The sequence below is a fragment of the Salminus brasiliensis genome, chromosome 10 (assembly GCF_030463535.1).
Source record: "Salminus brasiliensis chromosome 10, fSalBra1.hap2, whole genome shotgun sequence".
NCBI classification, from domain to species: Eukaryota; Metazoa; Chordata; class Actinopteri; order Characiformes; family Bryconidae; genus Salminus; species Salminus brasiliensis.
In genome coordinates, this window is record NC_132887.1 from 10,405,454 (window position 1) to 10,413,330 (window position 7,877).

Consider the following 7,877-nt stretch of genomic DNA (forward strand, 5'->3'; position numbering starts at 1 on the left):
CACGGCTGAAAATGAGTGTGGAGTTTTTTGGTCTACATGATCTACTGAGAGACAGACGACGCAAACATGCTTTCTGTCACATTTCAGTTCTGTTAATAAACTCTTTGAGCAGTTTACCTGGTTGGGTCTTGTCTTTTTTATTTTAATTAACAATTCATGTAACCGGCTGTGTGTCTCATTTGCAGTTACTATTCTCAGTAACAGATATGATGTATAAAGCTGAGAATCCGGGCAACAAGCTTTTGTCTTAAATAAACTATTAACCAAAAAATATTTATTTATTTAACTTTTTCTACCCTTAAATGTGCTTTCACTGGAAAATCACTTAAAATATTTAACATTTTAACATTTAACAACTTAAACATTAAAATTAATATTTTTAAAAGAGTAAATAGCATAGCATACATTCAAAGTCTATTCGGATGTGTATATATATGGTTTAAGTATTCATAAGGAGTCTTAGTGGCAAATGTAAATGCTTTCCATGCAACTACTAAATAAATAATTTTGTTATACACACAGATGCACACATAGTCTGACTAGTGGTACTTTTTTATATAAAAAAACAGCATCAAATGAAGGCAGAAATATAATGTTGCATACAATCCTCTTGTCAGTGATCAAGTTCTGCCAGTAGGGACACGCTTACAAGGGGATCCACATCTGCTTAGTTTGGATTCTGGTTCTCCAAGGTTCTGTGTTTGGTCCTCTTTAGTTTTCTCTTTATATTCACTCAGTAAAAAGTATAATCAGCTCAAGTTGCAAACCTGATTGGACCAGCTCCTCCCTACTTGTGGCAATGATTAAAATGTGATTTGTATGTAAAGCTCTACAAGCTTCTCCTTGGTTCCCCAGAGGGTGAGACTTGCAAGAACTAATGCAATGCCATCCAGTCAAAACACTACCGAACACAGTTTTCACACTTTTGCCGGATTTGGAGTTGCCAACCGGCCCTTATGTTAGCCTTCGGCGGGGGCTTGCAATCTCTCACACAGAGCACTCGAGCCAGCATTGAGCTGATGTCGATTTGCCTTCGAGCTGAGGCTGAGGTCAGCGATCTCCAAAAAGTCTTTGACTCAAAAATCAGGGCTAAAATCATTTAGCGTGAACCTGCCATTACTCACTCAAGTTTCTATTTTAAGCTCTGAACATCTCTAAATCTGCAATGCAGTAAAATGTAACAGCCACTTCGGGAGAACATGGTGTTTTGATACTTAATAAGTTTTCTGAGACAATCATGCATCTCACCACCAGACTCTGAAGTTCTGAGGGTTGCTATGCGAACCAGACTTCGTGACCATGGCTTTTTTTGTGCCAATGTCTGCAGAAGAAAAGCAGCTGGCGAGCTGACCCCTTTTTAACCATCTCTTCTCTTCAACATTTACTCCCTTGAAAACAACCTGGACTAACTCAGCTTAAACATCAGGAGGCGACCTCAAACGTTCCACGTGAGGAAGCCAAATCCAATAAGCAAACATGTGTAAGGGTAAACCAAACCCTAGACAAGCAGCTCTTCATCTAGCTGACTGCACACTAAGCTGAGAGGGCACTGTGATGACAACACTATCCATCAATCCTTGTGAATAATTACAAAAAAAGCACTTTTTGTATAGTGCTTAAAACAAAGATATGCTATGCTATGGAATGCTATGCTATGCCTGCGAGCCATCATGGTGCTGTAAACCAGCTATTTATTACAGAGATCATTCAGAGGCAAAAAACAGGTTTGTAAATCTGAACATTCGTCACCCCAGGTTACAAGTTACATACTTGCAATACTTGCATATACACATTACATAACAACGTAATATACTCAATGAATGCATTATATGGCACATTTGAAGAATGCAGCTGTGTAGATGTAACTTTTTTCTAATAAGCAAGCACATTTGCTGATTCTTTAGAGAACTACACTACATGCCCAAATGTTTGTGGACACCCCTTCTAACGAATGCATTCAGCTACTTTAAGTTGCATGCATTGCGACACATCAAGCAAATAACCACGAACCTATTGGCAACCATGCCTGATGCCAGGTATGGGCTAGAGGGGTGTAAAGCCACCCAGCATTGAGCTCTGGAGCAGTAGAACTCTTTTCTATATAATAATGGTTGGTGCTCCATCCAATACTTTTAGGATGAGTTGGGAGTTGGAGATGAGGTGGGGTGTTAATCATCCAACATACTGACCTCACTAACGCGCTCGTTGCTGAATGCAATCAGATTCTTGAAGCAATGCTTCAAAATCTAGTAGAAAGCCTTATGTGCACAGTAGAGACAGAAGCAGGAGAAACTATTTTTCACCTTCGATTTCAGAAAAAACAATGAATGAGCAGGTGTCCCAATACTTTTGTCCATACAGTGTATGTAGTAATCATGCAGTTTTTCTGAGCACTGTATTAAATAAGTTGGTTATTTATCATAACATTCATAATCAGAAGAGACAAATGAACAGTACATGAATTATTGTAGCATATTAACAAAGCAGACACACAGCAGAACATAGCTTTGAGTAAAAGAACAGAAATAAAAAAGAGAAGAATATCTTAATGCTTTATAGGCATACTGAACAGAAGCAGTTCTTCAGAGTTTATAACAAGTCAGGTGTCTAGTCCCTCTCTATATTTTGATCCACATCAGTCTCTGATTACACCGCTAACACAGTAGCAATTATGCGTTTTTTATGCTGTCCGGTGTTACATGCAGTGTAATTTCTCATATCGTCTTGTACATTTTGTAAATGATCAACTTCTTATGTCGACCAATAAAATAAATTAGCATCACCACAGAGCTCCCATTCTTTACATGAACTGTTAGTCAGCAATAACTATGGGAATGTGGAAGAAGTTCAGGATGTCTCTGATAATTTCCTCTTTAAAAGCTGATGGTTTGGGGGCAGTGACAGTCACAGTCTCTGGAGAAAGCCTAAGACAGAATGCATTTTCTGCTCCTGCTCGTCTTCTTTGCCAGCCCAACATTCGCCTGGCTGGTAAGATTTTTACTTAGATCCATTCAAGCTGGAAAATGATGTCAGTGCAACTGTAACCATTTCCCATTTGTCTTCTCTTTCCAGCCGCTGGAGGACTGGGGCTCGGGCAATGTGACCGGCTCTGTGGGAGAATCTGGCCAATGTATCTGCCATGTGTTCCTGCCGGACACTACGTTCCCTGCAGACCGTGTGGAGAGTCTCCAGATATCTTCTAATAAGCTGACTGTGAATGTGGAGCTTCATATCAACAAGGTGCATTCTGCTGCAAATACTGTTCATACACTGAAATCAGCTGTAAATGGTGCTGACTGTAATGCCTGCTTGCTTTTTGCTTTATGATGCTGAAGCACTGTGAGATTTCTCTTTTTCTTTTCCTCAGCTGATTACTTTCAGAGGCCAGGTGGTTATTCTACTCGAGGAGCTCTCCAACTTGACGGTCCGACTGGAGGTGGTGGAGAGTGGGCCTGATAAGTACATCAAACTGGACTTTGAGTTGCTGAGGATCGAGCTGCGAGAATTTGAAGCCCTAGTCACAGATCTGAAAACGTCCCTCAACTCTTCCTCACCAGCATTTGATAGTCTTTACAATGAGGTCAGAACTTCTTAAGAGGAAATATTTACTGTGATTTTTATTGTTATTTATTTTGTATATGTGGTCCTCAGGAACAGTTTATGGGAAGCTAAATATATTAGCAATTAAATAATCTGGATTATTAATATATTAGCAAAATTGCCTGCCATTAGCAGCTGGAGCCTGAGGGAGCACAATTGGCCTTGCTCTCTCCAGATGGGAAGATGGCTCTGCCTCTCCACACATCACTTCAGTGTGATGCTGGCTGGTACTGGTGTCTGCTAGCCAATGCATGAGACCCCGGAGCCCGGTAATTTTCTCTGAGCACACCAGTTGCCCAGCAGAACATGTTGCATCAGCATTGTTGCATCAGCAGCAGTTCGATTTGTTTGGTTGCGCATGTCTCAGAGGAGGCATGTGTCAGTCCTCACCCTCCCAGTGTCAAGTGCATCAAGAACATGTGACCGGATGAGAGTACCAATGATTAATAATAGGTTAGGTTATTGGCTATGTTAAATTAGGAAGGATATTTTGGTTAAATAAATATAAAAAACTGTCTAATTCTTGATCAGACAATGAGTAACTGGTAGATCAATAAACTGATCTCCAGCTACACTGGATTAGAGCTGAATGCACACCATTTATTCTGACTGTCGTGTTCATATTACAGATTCGCAACATGAGCATGATCGTAGATCAGCTGGAGAGCTACGACAGAAGCAACTTAGAAGTGATTCGCATTGAGTTTGCCAAACTTCAGAAGAAGCTGGAGAAATGCCGAGATGAACAGGATGACTTCTCCAATGCACAGATTGGTAATGTTGATGCGTCATCGGCTTTTAAATTCATTTGGTACGGCTGCAAACTTAAAAGGCCAATGCACATGTTCATATTTGGTGGGAATGGCCAAATTGCAATCAGCCCACAAATGGGTCACCAAATAAAATACTATGATTGTAGCAAGCTTAGTTAACTTTCAAAAACGGTGCTATTGAACCAGTTGAACTTGATACAGAATCAAAATATATATTCATATAAAAATACCTTGCTTGTTCTTCTCAGGTTCCTGCAAGCATAGAGGCATCCTGAGAGTTGGAAAACCTGTAGTCAGCCAGCTGAACGCCAATCTGAACACTGGCTTCATTTACGGAGGATGGGGAAAAGACACCAACCCACTGCCTGGTTCTGAAAACATGTACTGGTACGCTGCTTCTACTGGTACAGTGGTCAGATATATTAGTGTCTATGCAGACTACTACAGATTGATCATGAGACAGGCAATGAAAACATATGACCTCTATGCATCAGCTGACTGGCGAGGGAATGGCAATAATTACATTATACGGGCCAACACCTTGTACTATCAGTTCACAAACCCCTTCAGCATGGGTAGGTTCAATATGACCAGTCAGAAAGCTTTGCAGCTGATGAGAGTGGACTATGGGTAACATACGCTACAGAGGCATCCAAGGGTAATCTGGTGCTGGGGAGGATAGATGAGGCGGCGTTTGCACTGTCAGAGGTTTGGGAGACCGGTGTCTTTAAAAAGTCTGTGACCAATGCCTTCATGATATGTGGTGTTCTTTATGCTACAAGATCTGTAGACACCAAAACAGAGGAGATCTTCTACACCTATGACACTCGCAGCAGACAGGAAAGCTATGTTAACATTCGTTTTGAAAAGTTCCAGGATTCCTACGTCAGCCTGGACTACAACCCCACAGATCAGAAGCTCTACATGTACAACAATGGCTACTATGTCTCATACAGCGTAAAGTTCAAGAGTGCCTAGATGTTCTCTGGCTGACTGGTGGGGTTGAGGAGAGTGGGTTTAGAGATGTGAGCTCAGTGCATTACTTGTTTGATGATGTTTTTTTTTGGAGCTCAGCAATAAAACTGGATGTAAGCATTGCACCTTTGGTGCTGTCTGTCTTTAATTACAGTCCTGGTTAATGTTCTTTCATGCTTTTGTCACATGAGCACATTTACCAGTGGTGTGTACTTTACCACTTTAGGACTAAGACAGAACTTATGAAGATAAGATAAAAGCATATGAAAGCTCATAGTCTTAAGGTGTAAAGGGTTGGGCCAGGCTGCATATACAGAGGGACTTTATTGGGGCTACAGCAATACTTGTTGTCAGAGGTCAGAAAACAGGCAGGCAGGTATAACACAGGTGAATCCATAATCCAAGTAGCAGAACAAAGCAGAAGGTCAAAACCAAAGAAACCAACAAAGTACACAACCGATGTATGATTATTACATACACTGTATGGACAAAAGTATTTGGACACTTGCTCATTCATTGTTTTTTTTCTGAAATCAAGGGTGAAAAACAGTTTCTCCTGCTGCTGTCACTACTGTCCACAAGGCTTTCTACTAGATTTTGAAGCCAACAAAGTTGTAAAACAGTGACTTCACAAAGAACCCTCCAACCTGAGGCGCCTAAGAGAAGTCCTAATCAGTCCAATCATTAACAGCACCTGTGTGCTGGAGATGACCCTCAAGGTGAAGGGCGGAGCTTAGCCCTTGCAAATGACCTGTACATGAGCTCCCCACTGAGGCCAGCAGAGGGAGACATTACATAAGGAATGACCATGAGTTTATGTTCAGCATATTATTCAATTCTTTTGTTTGGCATTATAGACACGAGAAAGTACATATGAGATAAATAAGATATAAAGAGAGTAACAGATTAATATATATATATATACAGAGTCAACACATGAACTGAACTTAGTACAGCAAGCTTCTTTGCTTGAGCCTTAGCAGAGAAAGATGTTTCTGAGAACGCCTCAATTTATCCTAAGATTAATCACTAATGTCATCAGCCAAACAAACTATCATTATTAGACTACATAATCGATAATGCAATTTGATACATTTGAGATAAATTATCTAAAAGAGCGCCTCAATATAAATAGAAGACCAGTCAAGCAACGTTTTAAGAAAGGATGAACAAAGCTAAATGACACATTATTAGCTTTTAGAGGATAAAAACCTCTTTAGAAAAGGTCAAAATAAACTAAACATTTTTTTCTGAAACATAAAATTAAACAAGTCACATTCTAAGTCTTTAACAGAGGGTCAATGCAAAAACATTCACTCATTCAAAAGCAAGTTAAAAATGAAGTTTGTTGAGTACTCAATGAAAATACTGTTGAAAAATCAGAAAGCAAAGGTCAAAGGTCTTGCTCACTTGGGTGTAAAGATACTGATGAGACAAGAAACAAATGAACTGGGATTATAAAGACACCTGTCAACCTGATTAATTCAGGTGCTGAAAACAGACCTTACACCCCACATTAAATAAGGCACTAAAAACGGGCCTTACACTCCAGACTCCAACCTTACCTCTCAGTGGCAGCTGCCTATTTATGTGTATATTTTGTGTATTTTGTATTTATTTAATATAATTTTTACATAACTTTATTTTAATATGTTAATTATGCATATAGTTTTGTCCTCCTGTAGAGCCTCAACCTGAGCCTCACCACAAGCATTTCAATGCATAAATGTCCTGACATGTTGTGCAAATGACAAATAAACCTGAAACTTGAAACTAGACTAAACTATAAAATAAGCTGAACATCATGAACACATAATCAGTTGGTCATGTCCAAATTGCAGATCCCTAAAGTGCCTTACAGATCAACTAGGCTCAGTGCAGTGCCGGGCTTTGGTGACTGGACAGCAGCACCAAAAGTTGTTGGGTAATGTGTCTAAGTAAAAAAATTGAAACTGCATGAAAAACTATTCAAATTAATGAATCCAAAAAAGAAAAAAGATTCTGATGTAAAAAAAAAATATATTAAAATTTGTTTCAGCAGAGTTAAAAGATAACTGGAGTAAAATTATCTCAACAGGTCAACACATTCACAAACACACACACAGAGAGAGAGAGAGAGAGAGAGAGAGAGAGAGAGAGAGAGAGAGAGAGAGAAGCGACCATGGAGTGTGTGAGTGAGAGTGTGTAGCAAAGATGCTGCTGGATAACATTTCCAAATGTTAAAATCAGTCAAACTTTCCGGTACTGAAAACACTGTTATTATTATTAATCTGACATTCAGTCACATCACATCAGAGACACATGATCATGATCAGGATCCTCTTGTTTGTGAACAGGAAATGGATTTATTGAGGATGATGCGAAATAGTTTGCAGAGGCCTTCTCTGTAAGTTAGACCACAACTGCACATCCTATCCTCATCCCAGCCTGATGAAGCACCAGTTCTAACATTAGCTTGTCCTCTCTGTTCAGAGCAACTACAGAGTGAAAGAGTTAGACCTGAGTCACAACCAGTTCTCTGGAAGAGGG

The 7,877-nt window shown here is 39.8% G+C and overlaps 1 pseudogene; it reads left to right on the forward strand.

Annotated features, from left to right (window-relative positions):
* Positions 1–2,934: 2,934 nt before the first annotated feature.
* On the forward strand, positions 2,935–5,351 carry LOC140564678 (olfactomedin-4-like; annotated as a pseudogene).
* Positions 5,352–7,877: the final 2,526 nt, after the last annotated feature.